Source organism: Harpia harpyja, chromosome W (assembly GCF_026419915.1).
Source record: "Harpia harpyja isolate bHarHar1 chromosome W, bHarHar1 primary haplotype, whole genome shotgun sequence".
NCBI lineage: Eukaryota > Metazoa > Chordata > Aves > Accipitriformes > Accipitridae > Harpia > Harpia harpyja.
Window position 1 is genome coordinate 1,862,711 of NC_068968.1, and position 17,145 is coordinate 1,879,855.

Below are 17,145 nucleotides of genomic sequence, written 5' to 3' on the forward strand. Positions count from 1 at the left end.
AGAATACCTCGGTGCCAGCTGGTGTTCGATCAACACTCGATCTCGTCCAGTCTCACTCGCAAGGTCCCATCTGGGTCGCCAAAACTGTTACCGAAATCCGGAATAAAACTCCTTAACAGCAATGAGAAGTTAAGAAGCAGGCACTCCTTTATTGCAGCGCTGGGCACGCGGGGGATCGCTCCACCTATCGCGTGCACCTGTCTAGTCTAACTGTGCAGGTTAAATACACACCTGTTATACATATTCACTAAATTTCTAGAAAATGTTATACATGATCATTAACTTTCCGATAAATCATTAGCATATGTAAATGTCTCTTCACGCAGGCGCAGTGAAGGTCTCTGGTGGTCTTCCATAGTCTTCCTCACTTGTCCGCTTCTTGACCTCTCTTAGGTGATTCTGCGCAGTACGATTCTCACCATCATCTATATTAGTTTACATAAAAATGCATACTATGTCTATTCTTAAATGTAACCTTTCTAATAATTGGTCCTTCAGTCACACCATCTTATTAATATTCTTATGTTAAAACAATCATTGGTTAATCTCACTTAACTCTACTGATTAGAATCCTCGATAATTAGATCGAGGTGGGAAGGGTAAGGGGTTTCCAAGCAGCAAACTGGTGTCCATAACGGTTTCCTTAGTTTCCTAAAACAAAACACTACAAATCAACAAATCTTTGTCAAAGTTTCTGTGGTTAACTGATTTTAGACAATACTTGAATTCTTATGGTTACCCATAGTACATTTTCTAAAGTTCCTATGACTACATTTCAAACTTAACGCTCCCATACCTATGCTTCACAATTTTCTACTTCTTAATCAAACCAAACTCTTTTATGTGATTAAATTTTGATTTCTTTACCAGAATATTTGCAATGTAGGGGAAGTACCTATGACATTGAAAACCCCTTTGAACTTCTATGCATGAATAGCAACTGATGCACATGGAAAAGACCACCGAATCCACACGCGATGGATAATACCCTCGTTTTAATCTATGTATGCTTTATATTTGCACTTTGTAGAACCAAGGAGAAAGACGGCAAGGGACGCATGTTAGTCCTGACAATATTAATTGTTATTTGTGTTATCAGTTTATTGTTATTTGTAATTTCTGTCTGTTATTATAGGGAAAGATGCTTTGGGGAGCCTTCTCCCTCATCCTCATCCTTTCCACTGGAGGACAGGGAGAAGATTCTCCAGACTTAGCTTGGAATTTGATTCAAGGTTTTATGCACCTCTGGAACGACACCAATCCAGGTGTTTGTACAAAGGAATTCAATTCGGCCTCATTAATCTATATATCATCAATCTTGGGGGAAAAAAAAAAAAAAGCTGGTAAACCAAATTGCTCCTGGAACACTGCTTTCAGGTGACCTTTCATGGCTCTAAAAAAAAAAATAAAACCACCTCCCTCTGACTATTCAAAGATTTACCTTCTTCCCTGAGGAGGAAACCTTGAATCTTGTGATGTTTTTGTTAAAAGAACATGGGGCATATGGGATGTTAAATCTCACCAATGGAGAACCCTGTCTCACCTTACACAATGCAACTACCTCCTTAGAAGAAGCGCGAAAGAAGATGAGAGAAGTTACAGACAAGACTGGAGAACTTTTCCAAGCAATGCAACCAAGAGACTGGCTTAACGGGGGATCGTAGGATCGTTGCTGACCTCTCTCCTAACGTCCTTGGGACTCACAGGGTGGGGAAAATGGCTTGTTAGCATTGGACTCATGTTGTTATGTGGATTTTTTGTTCTTAATGCTTGGCCTTGCAATTGTTCACTGTATGATTACCCGTGCCATCCCTTCCCTCTCTTCTCTCCCTCTTCTGTCCATTAAGTGAAGTTTTATATGTTATCTCTCTCCTTTTTTTCTCTCTCCCCTTTCTTTACATCTAAATCACCAGCCTGGGAGAAGACTATGGAGAATATTACATAGACAATGTTTGCGCCACGGGGTGGTGTGAGGGACTGAAAGAGTTAATGTCTCAAACATTGTGGTGGGGCAAGTTCTACTTAACGATGAACTCTGCCTAGCAAGGAACCACAGGTGAAAAGAAGCCCATCAGCACCCATCAGCAACAGGACAGGGAGGGTATGCTGGAGGGTGCACAGCTCCCTGTTCTGATGTGCTCAGCAGGACAGCTCACCATGCAGGGAAGGGGAAGTTACTCCCCAAATGACCCCCAAGTCCCAAAGGCTCACAAACTGCTCATGACACTTAATTAGCCTAATAAGTTCGAGTGCCCGCCCGAAGGAGGGGCAAGGATGATAAAAGGACACAAAATGAAGCCCCAGGGGCGCGCACCCACCGGAACTGGACTCCTCAGCTGACTGAACCAACGCTGGACCCAGAACCGGTGAAATCTTTCTCTCTTCCTTTTTCTCTCTCTGTCTTGTTCTCTCTTTCCTTTTCCATAATCCCTACACCTCATCCCTTTAGACATAAACCATTGACCAAGTCTGGGACTAGGAGTGGATCCAGCCGCCCCTAGGCTCCTCTCTGAGAAGGAGTCTAGAAAGCAAGGGGATCTGCTCTGAAACATGTGACTCAACAGGAGGGCTCTCCTTATTGTCTTCCCTGAACTGATCCCCAAATAAGCAAGGCCTGCAGTATATGTTTGGTGATGTAGGGTTGTTGCAAATATTCTGGTAAAGAAATCAAAATTTAATCACATAAAAGAGTTTGGTTTGATTAAGAAGTAGAAAATTGTGAAGCATAGGTATGGGAGCGTTAAGTTTGAAATGTAGTCATAGGAACTTTAGAAAATGTACTATGGGTAACCATAAGAATTCAAGTATTGTCTAAAATCAGTTAACCACAGAAACTTTGACAAAGATTTGTTGATTTGTAGTGTTTTGTTTTAGGAAACTAAGGAAACCGTTATGGACACCAGTTTGCTGCTTGGAAACCCCTTACCCTTCCCACCTCGATCTAATTATCGAGGATTCTAATCAGTAGAGTTAAGTGAGATTAACCAATGATTGTTTTAACATAAGAATATTAATAAGATGGTGTGACTGAAGGACCAATTATTAGAAAGGTTACATTTAAGAATAGACATAGTATGCATTTTTATGTAAACTAATATAGATGATGGTGAGAATCGTACTGCGCAGAATCACCTAAGAGAGGTCAAGAAGCGGACAAGTGAGGAAGACTATGGAAGACCACCAGAGACCTTCACTGCGCCTGCGTGAAGAGACATTTACATATGCTAATGATTTATCGGAAAGTTAATGATCATGTATAACATTTTCTAGAAATTTAGTGAATATGTATAACAGGTGTGTATTTAACCTGCACAGTTAGACTAGACAGGTGCACGCGATAGGTGGAGCGATCCCCCGCGTGCCCAGCGCTGCAATAAAGGAGTGCCTGCTTCTTAACTTCTCATTGCTGTTAAGGAGTTTTATTCCGGATTTCGGTAACAGTTTTGGCGACCCAGATGGGACCTTGCGAGTGAGACTGGACGAGATCGAGTGTTGATCGAACACCAGCTGGCACCGAGGTATTCTCGGGGAGAACCATATACTCTTGACTCACAAAGCTCCTCGCAACATTCCCTGGAAAAAAGATAAGGCACTTCTTCTTTGGAATTTTTTTGGATAGCCTGCCCGTAAGGCGCGGCGAAAGCTTTGCAGGGTTGGGGCTCAGAGGGTACCTGTTTGCGTTGGAAGCCTAGGCATCTGCCCGTAAGTCATAAGCGAAAGCTATTGCTGGGTTGGACATTTGTGTATTTGGAACAATTGTCATTTGCATTTGTTTGATATTTGGTATTTGGTATTTGATATTTGGTATTTCATATTTAAATGTATATAAATATAATGGCATTAGCAAAATTATTTAAGAATAAGAGTGTAGGAAATATAACTGCTGATGAAAAGATACCAAAACCATCACCATTGGGATGTTTATTGGCACATTGGGGTGAAATGCAGGAAAAATGTTAAACAAACAGAACTTTGAGTTATAATACTATATTGCAATTAATGTTGTTTTGTAGGAGAGAGAGTAAATGGAATAAAGTGCCATATGTAGATTTGTTTCTTTTAAGTGAAAGTATCTGACGAGGACCGGAGGGGAGTCTCCCAGTAGAACCTCTGGTTACAGCTAAACTGGGAGAACAGAAAATTGAATTTGAATTGACACTAGAGTCACCTTTTCAGTTTTAAATACCTTAGAGGGAGAGTTAAGTTTTGAAGAAATTGGTGGTGTTGGTGCAACAAGTGAATGAGAAACTAGACCCTTTTTTTAAATCTTTAACAATGAAATTAGGAAAGCAATGGGTCACTCATCAGTTTTTGTATGTGCCAAATTCTCTTAAACTCCTGCTAAGGAGAGATTTATTTGAGAATTTAGAGGCAGAAGTTAAATTTTAAAAATGGAGAGATTAAAATTTTAATTCCAGAAACTAAACATATCGAAGCAGTGGCTTTGTTCTTACAGGACGGTTACCGAAAGCAGAAGATTATACCAGTCAAAGTAAATAATGCTGCAATTCCAATCGTCTGGACTGGGAAGTTGTATTGGCTTTGTGTGGCAAGGTTTTGGTAGCAGGGGGGGTTACAGGGGTGGCTTCTGAAGAAGCTGCTGGAAGCTTCCCCTGTGTTCGAGAGAGCCCATACCAGCCGGCTCTAAGACGGACCCACTGCCGGCCAAGGCCGAGCCAATCAGCGATAGTGGTAACGCCTCTGTGATAACATTTTTAAGAAGGAAAAAGTTGGGACGGAGGTAATCGGCAGCCGGAGAGAGGAGTGAGAACATGTAAGAGAAACAACCCTGCGGACACCAAGGTCAGTGAAGAAGGAGGGGGAGGAGGTGCTCCAGGCGCTGGAGCAGAGATTCCCCTTTCAGCCCGTGGTGAAGACCATGGCGAGGCAGGCTGTCCCCCTGCAGTCCATGGAGGTCCACGGTGGAGCAGATATCCACCTGCAGCCCGTGGAGGACCCCACGCCGGAGCAGGTGGGTTCCCGAAGGAGGCTGTGACCCTGTGGGAACCCCGCGCTGGAGCAGGCTCCTGGCAGGACGTGCGGATCTGTGGAGAGAGGAGCCCACGGAGCAGGTTCTCTGGCAGGACTTGTGACCCTGTGGGGGACCCACGCTGGAGCAGTCTGTGCCTGAAGGACTGCACACCGTGGAAAGGACCCATGCTGGAGCAGTTCGTGAAGAACTGCAGCCCGTGGGAAGGACCCACGTTGGAGAAGTTCGTGGAGGACTGTCTCCTGTGGGTGGGACCCCACGCTGGAGCAGGGGAAGAGTGTGATGAGTCCTCCCCCTGAGGAGGATGAAGCGGCAGAAAATAACATGTGATGAACTGTCCGTAAACCCCATCCCCGTCCCCCTGTGCCGCTGGGGGGTTGGTAGAGAATCCGGGAGTGAAGTTGTGCCCGGGAAGAAGGGAGGGGTGGAGGGAAGGTGTTCTGAGATTTGGTTTTATTTCTCATTACCCTACTCCGGTTGATTTGTAATAAATTGAGTTAATTTTCTCCAAACTGAGTCTGTTTTCCCCGTGACGGTAATTGGTGAGTGATCTCTCCTGTCCTTATCTCGACCCACAAGCTCTTTGTTATATTTTCTCTCCCCTGTCCAGCTGAGAAGGAGGGGGAGTGATAGAACGGCTCTGGTGGGCACCTGGCATCCAGCCAGGGTTAACCCATCACAGAAGTTCCTGGTAAATCCAAAAAGCAGAACCTGTGAGAATTGATTTAAAGCCAGGATCGAGTCCGGTAAGAATTAAACAATACCCCCTAAAACTGGAAAGTCAGAAAGGGTTAGTATCGATAATATAAAAATTTCTAAGATATAAATTTTTGATAGAATGTGAATCCAAATATAGCACCCCCAATCTTGTTTGTTAAAAGACTAATGAAAAAGATTACAGGTTAGTTTAAAACCTCAGAGCAATACATCAAATAGTACAAGATATTCATCCGGTAATAGCAAATCTTTATACTTTGTTAACAACCCTAACAGAGAAACAAGAATGGTTCACAGTGTTAAACTTAAAAGATGCCTTTTTCTGTATTCCCTTGGATCCCAATAGTCAAGAGCTTTTTGCTTTTGAATGGGAAAATCCTGAGACTGGGAGAAAAACACAATATACATGGACAGTCTTGCCTCAAGGCTTTAAGAACAGCCCTACCATTTTTGGAAATCAATTGGCATGAGAATTAGAGATTTGGAAGAAAGAAAATAATCAAGAAATTTTGTTGAAATATATGGATGATCTGTTAATTGCAGCTGAGATGGAAGAACAATGCACAAACTATTAACTTTTTGAACTTTTGGGGAACCAGTGGATATCGAGTGTCAAAAGAGAAAACCCAAATAACCCAGAAAGAAGAAACTTATTTGAGTTTTGAAATCCTAAAAGGACAGAGACAATTAGGAACTGAGAGAAAAGAGACAATTTGTCGTCTCCCCGAACCTAAGACTCAAAAAATTAATTATAAGCATTTCTGGGAATGGTTGAGTGGTGTCACCTGTAAATAATAAATTGTGGCTTGCTGGTCTGACTTTTATACGAGCAGCTCAAAACCTCAAACAATGGATTGGACTGATGCCGAGAAAGCTACTTTCAAAGAATTGAAACAGGCTGTAATAGGGGCACCAGCCCTAGCCCTGCCAGATCTCACAAAGACATTTGAACTCTTTACTCATGAAAGAAAAGGTATAGCTCTGGGTATCCTGGCCCAATATTTAGGGCCAAGTTGGTGAGCTGTAGCCTACTTCTCGAAGCAATTAGATAATGTGAGTCTGAGATGGCCTGGTTGTCTGAGAGCTGTCGCTGCAACTGTGCTACTGATCCAGGAAGCTCGTAAGTTCACCTGAGGGCAAAGGATTACTGTGTATGTTCCCGATATGATAACTATTGTGCTAAAACAGAAAGGGGGCATTGGTTATCCCCTAGTAGAATGCTGAAATACCAAGTGGTGTTGCTGGAACAAGGTGATGTTTACTTAAAAACTACTACCATCGTTAACCCTGCTGTGTTTTCAACAACTGATCAAGTTAAAGGAGAACTGGAACATGACTGCTTGCAGACAATCGAAGGAGTTTACTCCAGCGGACCGGATCTCTGAGATGCGCCACTGAAAGAAAGAGATTGGGAACTATATACCGATGGAAGCAGTTTCATCCATGAAGGAAAGCGTTTATCAATATATGCAATAACTACTACTGAGGAGGTAATTAAATCGCAAGCTTTGCCTTCGAATGTATCTGCCCAAAAGGCTGAATTGATAGCTCTTGCTCGAGGACTGAAACTAAGTCAAGAAAAACAAGTCAACATTTGGACAGACTCGAAGTGCTTTTGGAGTAATACATACACATGGAGCAATATGGAGAGGAAGAGGACTGTTATCTGCACAAGGAGCCACCATTCAACATGCAGAACAAATACTGAAATTGTTAGAAGCCATCCAAAAACCAATAACGGTCACGATAATATACTGTAAAACACATCAGTTAAGTAAGACTGTTCCTGAAAGAGGTAACCGATTGGCTAATAAAGCTGCTAAAGAGGCTGCAGAAAAAGGCATCCTAACACTAGTTTCGGAGAAAAGTGTAAAATTGTCTAAAGAAACTCCAAATTATAATGAAAAAGATGAAGAATTAATTATTAAATTACAGGCTAACAAAATGAAACAGGATAGGGTGTAACACCGATAGGTCAAATAACAGTCCCACCCGCAATAATGAGAGAAATTGCCCGAGCTGAACATAACAAAGTATATTGGCGAACAGAAAGTAAAATATGACAAAGATTGTTTAAACAATTATAAGCGGATGTGAAATTTATATATAAAACTATCCCCAAATGAGTAATAAGATTATCTTTGGAATTATTAAATAAGGAAATTTTTTAAAGAGAATATTAGCAAATTGATTTTATAGAATTGCCTTGAAAAGAAGGATATATCCTAGTTTTAGTTGATATTTTTATTGGGTGGCCTGAGGCTTTCCCTTGTCGCACCAACAAAGCAAGAGAAGTAGTTAAAGTCTTGCTCAAAGAGATAATACTAAAATTTAGGGTGCCTGTAAGAATGTCATCTGACAATGGCCCTCATTTTATAGCAAAGATTATGAGACAAGTTGAGCAAAGTATTACCTATAGATTGAGACTATCACACCCCATATAGACCACAAGCAAGTGAAGAAAAAAAAAAAAAAAAGAACGAACGAACTATACCCTTAAGCAACAGCTGAGCAAAATTTGTCAGGAAACCTCACTCACATGGGTTAAAGCATTACCCATGGCTCTATTAAGAATCAGACTATAACCAGAAGAGAAAGAAAATTTAAGTCATTATGAAATGTTATATGAAAGACCATATCAAGAGTCTTATGTTTTGAGTATTTTGAGTGCCTTTGGAGATATGTTTTTAAAAGGTGTTATGATTTTTTTAAGAAATTCTTTTTAAGAACTTTGTCAGTATGTCTCCACAGCTGGGCCCTTAGAATTGGACATAGCAGCGCATCCCTTCTGACCAGGAGATTGAATATATATAAAATCACTGAGAAGTGGAAAGGACCGTATCAAGTCATTTTAACAACACTTATAACAATAAAGGTCTGGGAAAAGAACCTTGGCTTCGTTATTCAAGAATAAAGAAAGTACCAACAGGAAATTAGAAGTCTAAAGAAACTGGCCCTTTGAAATTGAAAATCTATAAATAAGTTTCATGTTATCTATTTGGGAAAACAATTGCGTAAAGTTTATAATATTGAGGTTGCTATTAGGAATATTGTTAAGGGCAGTAATCTTTTTGTGTGTTATAGGGTTTAAGTATTTTTTTGAGGGGTTCTAAACATAAGATAAACAAAATGAAACAATTATTGTTAGAGCTATTAATTTTGATATTAACCGTTTTTGTAATTTTGATTAAAAAAAAAAAATCTAGTTTTAAAATTGATTTAAAGTTTTGTAAAGACACAAAATTTAACCTCAATAACAGCCTGTCTTCCGATTCCAAAGTCAGATGAAAATCTAGTTCCATGGAGAATATTGACATTGAATTTAACCAAAACTTGAGAAAAGATGTAGAACAATGAGAATCATTTTAGCAAATTAAATTGGATGGATTTAAAAGGCAATTTTTTTTTTAAATTTGAAAGAAGGAATTATAGCATTTTGAATTATAACATTACCAAACCATCCACCTCATGGACAAAAGAATTAATTTATCGCCCTTCGGGAGAAACTTGTACAAATATCCCTTGGGGCTGCTAATTGCCAAAACCATAGAGACAAGTGCAAAAAGGAACTTGGGATCATATTTCAAATATAAAATGATGTTTAGAATTTACTGGAGTTCCAGGATCCTTGTTAGATCCACCCAGAGTCAGGACCATCTATGGAAATTTAGATTGATTTAAACAAACAGAAAAAAAATCACACATCCTAAATAGAACTGTATGAAAGTTTATACTTGTAACTCTTCTGTAACCCAAAAATCCAAAGACTTTATCTAGTAGCTAAAGCTCTAAGATGGGGATGTATTTGTAGAAATTATAATAATATTTTAAATGATATTTGGCCCCTTTTTAATAATGGAAAAATTTAACTTGGAATTGACTGTATTAAAGGACAGGTGAAAAGTTTAAAGTTAACTGTTTGGGTGAATAGTGATGATATATGATCCACTCACCTTTTTATGAAGGACAAAAACAAATAATGGACTTTAGACTTAATAACTCTATCCTCTCTCTGGAAGAAATCTCCCTTGTGGCCTCAATGGTGGAATTGGGTAAATCGAAAAGATGATACCTGGCAATTGCCAAGTATTAGAACTAAAATAAGATGGGTATTAAAATCTATATTTTTACCACAGTTAACAACTCTTCAAAATAAGATGACTCTTCACAATCTTTTATTCCAAGTAGAAACATTAGCTAATGTTATTTAAAATAGGTTAAATAAACTCAGTGTATAAATACAAGCTATTAGTAAAATGACATTGCAAAATTGATTAACTTTAGACTCATTATTATTAAAGAAACATGGAGTATGTAGATACATTGGACTTTTAAATTATTTGTGTTATATCTACATACCAAATGTGACAGATGATCTAAATCATCAGATAGACAGAATAAAACATGTAGCACAAAACAGTAGAGAATTAAGATCAAACATAGAAAGTTTAACTAAACAAAATATTTTAAAACTTTAGATTTTCTCTGACTGGATGGTTGACTGAGCTTTTATAAAATATAATTTTGATAGTTATTATCATTGTTATGATCTGTGTCACTTTTGGCTGTTTTAAATGAACTGTGACATAATCCCTGTTCAAGCGAGACTACTAAAAATTAGTAGCCTCAAACAGAAAAGATGAAAGTATTGAAATGATTTTCAAAACTTTCAAAGGGGGGAAATGTTGCACATATTCTGGTAAAGAAATCAAAATTTAATCACATAAAAGAGTTTGGTTTGATTAAGAAGTAGAAAATTGTGAAGCATAGGTATGGGAGCGTTAAGTTTGAAATGTAGTCATAGGAACTTTAGAAAATGTACTATGGGTAACCATAAGAATTTATTCCGGATTTCGGTAACAGGGTTAGCACATGTTACACAGTTTACTGACATAGTTTCATGCCAATTTTTGTTGTGAGCATACCAATTTTTGTGGTGAGCATGCCAATTCTTGTTGTGAGTGAATAGAAGTTGAGTTTTGTGAGTTAAAGGATCCCTGGTGTCGTTTCACCTTAATCCTGACCTGGGAATGAGCAAACCTGAGTCATCGTCCTGAGAAAATGGGACGTGACAAGTGCTGGGTCCAGTTCTGAGCTCCCCAGTACAAGAGAGATACAAGCATATTAGCGCGAGTCCAGTGAAGGACTGCAAAGATGATTAAAGGCTTGGAGTATCTGACGCAGAAGGAAAGGCTGAGAGAACTGGGATCATTCATTCTGGAGAAGAGAAGGCTCATGAGGGATCTTATGTATAAATACTTGAGGGGGGCAGGGGGGTGAAGCAGATGAAGCAAAGCTCAGTGGTGCCCAGTGACAGGACAAGAAGCAGTAGGCACAAAATGAATTACAGGAAATTCCACTTAAACATAAGAAAATGTTGGTTGGTTTTTTTTATGGTGAGGGTGGTCAAACATTGGAACAGGTTGCCCAGAGAGGCTGTAGAGTCTCCATCCTTGGAAATATTCAAAACCAAACTGGACAATGTCCAGAGCTACCTGTAGTAGTTGACCCTGCTCAGAGTAGGGGGGGTTGAATTAGATGATCTCCAGAGCTCTCTTCCAATCACAACTGTTCTGTGATTGTGTAAAATCCAGTATCAGTGGGTGGGTATCTACCTATGCGCATAGGTAGGCCAGGCCAGGGAAATGCTTCTTTTCCTGCTACTGACACTTATTTGCCTGGAGAGCTGGGAGGCAGGACCTGCTGTAACCTGGAAGCTGATGTTTAGCATTTCCAGTGATAAAGATGCATACCTGAGTTATTCTAAGTGTAAACAGTAGGAAAGTTAGAGGCATCAAAGGATAAATGCTCTTTTTAGGAATTATTTTTGTATGATAAAAAGATTCCCCTTCCTCCCCTTGCTCCCAACATTAAGGCCTAGTCTACGATGACCCCTTTTGTTGTATAGTTATTTAGAATTTTTTTTTGTTTTTACTTCTTTGGGATTATGTGATTGGGAAAAATTATTAGGATTTAGTTCAGGAATTCAGTATCTTCCTCTATTTAAAGTATTGCCCATATCTAAAATAATCTGAAAATCTGCATACGTAGTTTTTAGTATTTCTTATAAAGTAGGTTTGTATGCCAGTGGCTTAATAAAACTACTTGCATGTTCAGAGCTTGTATTTGTTTAGTTTTTAACAAATTATATTCTGGGGAATGTTTTATGGTTTCAGAAGATTTATAGTGCTGCATTTTATGGCAGTTTCTTCTGCTTGCTCTGGAGCACGTGTCATGGTGGTTTTAAGCGTGCTGTGCATGTTTGACAAGTTAGAGACTCAGCAATCCCCATCAGCGGTGAGCCACACTTGTGTGGATTGTCCGGCTCATAGTTCACAAACAAGTTTCACCATGTCTAGTGCACACAGGCGACTCATGGGGGGTTACAAAAGCCACCCAGCCTTGGATTGCCTTGAGGCCCTGTCTCTCTGCAGAGAGGACTCAGGGGGGAACTGTGTAGACAGCTTAGCCCTGGGCTGTCTGATAGACCCTAAACTAAACAGGGTGGTGGCTGTGCCATTCAAAGAACCAAAACCTGAACTGAGCCTTGAAATCCCTTAACAAATAGTATGCTCTGAGTCTCAATCCAACCACTATTCAGTTGCCTGAGGAAGCAAGGTAAAAAAAAAGCTGGAGGGTTTCAGCCTCAGTTTCAAAGGACAACCTTGTGTATTCAAACAATCACAGACCAACAAAGATAAGGGGAAACTCCACTCAGATATACATAATCCATTTAGGCGTATATCATAATCCACTCAGACATAGTCATACACACCATTCCACAAGTCAGGGGATAAAAACTCTAAGATTCAGGTTGGAAATGGGGGAGTCACTTCTCTAACTATACAGTTGGCTTGTGAAGGAGACCCTTCCCCACCTTGATCGGGATGCCGGTCGAGGTAGCTTCCCTGGGATTGAGAGCCCTTACCTGGAGGGGTAAGTGAATATTGTTTATGCTTTAAGTTTGTAAACATGTGTGTGCTTGTGGTTGTCTGTGAATCGCTTGTGGTTGTAATAGTGTGCTACTCTTGCTTTTAAAATTGCAATAGTGCATTCCTCCATTGTATCTGTAAAACCTGCAATAGTGGCGTGTTAAGTCTGTAAGTGAAGTTCAAATAAATCATTTGCTTGAACCTTGCAGTTAAGTCTTTTTCCACCACATTAACACTGTCTCAGGCTTTGTTTTTGTTGGCTGGTATCCAGTACCATGCTATAAAATACATTTTCTTGATAGTAGAAAGTGGAGAACCATATTAACTATAAAGTTTTAAAAGGTTGGCTAAACATGTGCAATAAATATTAATAAAAGAAAAGGCCACCCACCTTTGACCCTCAATACTTGTTATTAGCTTCCTCTATACTTGTTATCAGCTTTGTGTGTTTTAGAGTTACCATAGCATTTTGAGTAATAGCACTACGTAACAGTATGTAAGAATCTCTTATTTAAATGAAACAACTTATTAGCAACCCTGTATTGATTATTTTGGTAGCTTGTGGCAGAGATCATGGAGATACTGCATTACCAGAATTTTACTTTGTACTTCAGAGTTGCATGTAAAAAAGATTGTTGTCCTTTAGTGGTCTCATAATAAATAAACCAGGTGCATTTGTACCTGTAAGTAAAAGGGAATGTATAATGTTGTATGTATATCTATGTAGTGAACAGGATGTTTTATAGAGGAACCTTGTAAAGAATGATCAGTTGATTCATGTAAACTCATCTCACTCCATTTTTCTTCTTAAACAAGAACACAAAGCAGAAAAACAGCTCTGAAGAGTCATCCATCATCTTGTAGTAAAATGAAGTTCTAATTCATGATGGCTAAATGGGCTTCAGATTTTTTTTTCTTTTTTTTTTTTTTTGTGTTACATGGCTCGTAAGATTCAAAAAAAATGGGATATGGACCAAACCAGAGATAGTAAGGAACGTGAAATGGGAAGTGATTCAAGAGTCACTAGAGCTGACACGTAACCATTCTTTTCCAGCTTAGATGGTTCTCATCTCCCAAGTTATAGAGCTATATTTCACTTGCACCCCTAATTATATTTTAGCTTTGCTGTATTTCTCTTGTTAAAGACATTAGTGGTTCCTATTTTGTGAATTTCATGTGCTGTATTATGTAAAAAAAAATATATATTTACACACACACACTTTAATTATAGATGGATGTTAGTGGTTGAATATTGAATTATTAATTCACTTTGAGAAGAGTCTATTCCTGTTTTTTTGAGAAAGGAGAAGTGGTAAGCTTGGAGAAAAAAAAAGGGCTAGAAAAATGAGCATTATTCAGTGAAATACTAACATGATGATGCATGCTGTTAGCTCTGGATACCTTTATTACATAGGTAACACAAACACTGTCAAGACCTGTCTTCAGTCTTGGACAGTATCCTTTTAAAGATTTACTATTTCTCAAAAGTAGATACGTTTCTCTCCCCCCCCCAGTTAGTCAGATGCACATAGTTTTTTGTTTGTATTAAGATGTGTTGCTGAAGCTCGAGTCTTACAGAGTTTCTCTGTTGGCCTGCTGATTCAGACTGAATACAGCAATCGGTCACATGGAAAACTATGCTGTGTGTATAAAAGAACAATACTCTTAATGTCTGAAAATGAGTTTCTGTGCTGACCAGAAAGGTGACAGAGCTGTGAGATATTGGCTTCAAATACCAAGTTCTTCTGAGCGTTCTAGGGAAGAAAGAACCAAGAGTGAAAACCAGCTACTCTTATGTTTCAGCAGTCAGCAAGTGAAAGGTCAGCGCTGTGTGAGAAAGCTTTAGTGTGAGAAGGGAAAAACAGATAAAGAAAAGAGCAGGTGTATTGGATTTGTGTGGCAGGGTTTTAGTAGCAGGGGAGGGGGCTACAGAGGTGGCTCCTGTGAGAAGCTGCTAGAAGCTTCCCCGGCTCCAAGTCGGACCCGCCTCTGGCTATGGCTGACCCAATCAGCGATGGTGGTAGCGCCTCTGGGATAACATATTTAAGAAGGGGAACCCACAGTAGAGTGAGGGGATTGGAATGTGAGAGAAACACCTATGCAGACACCAAGGTCAGTGAAGAAGGATGGGGGGAGGTGCCAGATGGTGGTGAGGCAGCAGGCTGTCCCCCCGCAGCCCATGGAGGTTAACAGTGGAGTAGATGCCCACCTGCAGCCCATGGAGGACCCCATGCTGGAGCAGGGGGATGCCCCCAAATATGGCTGTGACTCCATGGGAAAGCCTGCACTGGAGCAGTCTGTGCCTGAAGGACTGCAGCCCACAGAAGGGACTCACGCTGGAGCAGTTTGTGAAGAACTGCAGCCCGTGGGAAGGACCTGATACAGGGAAATAACTATTTGCCTTTTGACCACGTAAATATTGTTTAATAATTCTGTTGGCCTTGTTTGTTCTTTCAAGGCTCGCTTGCCAGGGCCTGGCGCCTGTGGCGTCTGTCAAGGGTTAAGCTTATCAGGGACTGGTATTGTCAAGGACTGACATGCCAAACAAAGGAGGTGATAACAGGAACTGCAATGTTAGTCTTATCACAGAACTGGGTAGGACTTGTTAAAAACCGCTGAAATCACCAAGTAAGAAGAGAGCATGCGTAAATGACTAAAGTTCATCTAGCGAACAAAAGAAGAAGAGGAAGATAAGACCCCTGAAGAAGTAAACGACCACCAGAGACAGATCCAAGCCTGTGCAAGATGACATAAACATTTTAGAACTGCTGACACAAGCTTTTGAATTAACCGCGCCCCAACTTATGCATATGTATATCTTGTATTGTGTAACCCTATGAATATGTATGCTTTGGTGTAATAAATATCTGGCTGCTTGCTGAGATGTTGTGCAAGCTTTGAGGAGAAATCCCCTTGCACCCGGCGCCGAAATAAACATGCCTGCTTTATAACTCACTCTCTGAGTTGTAAAGTTTGATCCGCACATCAGACCCATGCTGGAGAAGTTAATGGAGAACTGTTTCCAGTGGGAGGGACCCCATGCTGGAGCAGGGGAAGAGCGTGAGGAGTCTTCCCCCTGAGGAGGAAGGAGCAGCAGAGACAACCCCCATCCCCTGTTCCCCTGTGCCGCTTGGGGGAGGAGATAGAGAAAACCTGGAGTGGAGTTGAGCCTGGGAAGGAGGGAGGGGTGGGCGGAGGCATTTTAAGATTTGGTTTTACTTCCCATTATCCTTGTTTTGATTTGATTTGTAGTAAATTAAACTGATTTTGTTTCTTCCCCAAGTTGAGCCTGTCTTTTGCCTGTGACCATAATTGGTGAGTGATCCCTCCCTGTCCTTGTGTCGCCCCACGAGCTTTTCTTTATATTTTCTTCTCCTCATCCCACCAGGGCTGGGGGAGGGGGAGTGAGCAAGCAGACTCGTGGTGGTTTGTTGCTGGCTGGGCTTAAACCATGACAGCAGGGTGGAAGAATTAAGAGTTAAAGAGAAAAATGCACAAGTCATGAAGGCCTGCATCGCTATATCTGAACCACATCATTGTTCTCCTTCAAATTCCCCTTTAACTTTCTATTTCCATTATGCCCACAAAGACTCTGGAGCAGTTAGCCTATGGAAACCACTGGTTATCACACTGCCACCACTCAGCTTGGTGCCATCTGCAAACATGCTGAGGGTGCACTCAATCCCACTGTCCATGTCCCTGACAAAGATGTTAAATAATACTGGTCCCAATACAGACCACTGAGGGGACACCACTCATCACTGGTCTCCACCTGGACATCGAGCTGTTGACCGCAACTCTTTGAGTGTGACCATCCAGCCAATTCCTTATCCACCAAGTGGTCCCCTTATCAAATCCATGTCTCTCCAATTTAGAGACATGGATGTTGTGTGGGACAGCGTCAAATGCTTTGCACAAGTCCAGGTAGCTCTTCCCTTATCCACCAATGCTGTAACCACGTCATAGAAGACCACCAAATTTGTCAGGCATGATTTGCCCTTAGTGAAGCCATGTTGGCTCTCTCAAATCACCTCCCTGTCCTCCATGTGCCTTAGCATAGTTTCCAGGAGGATCTGCTCCATGATATTGCCGGTTACAGAAGTGAGACTGACCATCCTGTAGTTCCCTGGGTCTTCCTTTTTTCCCTTTTTAAAAACAGGGGCTGTGTTTCCCCTTTTCCAGTCACTGGGAACTTCACCAATCTGCCACGGCTTTTCAAATATGATGGAGAGTGCTTAGCAACTTTGCCTATGCATTTTGGTTTTGTGTTTTAGTTTGGCTAAGAGGTCTTGACTTAGCCAAGCTGGCCTCCTGCCTCCCCTGCCCGACTTCTTGCACATCAGGATTGAGAGCTCTTGCGCCCTAAGAAAAAAATGTCTTTAAATGTCTCCCAACTCTCATTCGCTCCTTTATCTCTGTTTCCCAAGGCATCCCACACACCAGTGCCCTAAACAGACAAAAGTTTGCCTTTCTGAGGTTTAAGGTCCTGACTCTACTTATTACCCA

The 17,145-nt window shown here is 40.7% G+C and overlaps 1 long non-coding RNA gene across 1 annotated transcript; it reads right to left on the reverse strand.

Annotated features, from left to right (window-relative positions):
* Window positions 1-5,671: 5,671 nt before the first annotated feature.
* On the reverse strand, window positions 5,672-9,885 carry LOC128136148 (uncharacterized). Its single transcript, XR_008233276.1, has 3 exons — window positions 9,661-9,885; window positions 9,320-9,364; window positions 5,672-5,757 (listed from the first exon to the last, which is right to left on the reverse strand). It is a non-coding gene; the product is annotated as an uncharacterized LOC128136148 (long non-coding RNA).
* Window positions 9,886-17,145: the final 7,260 nt, after the last annotated feature.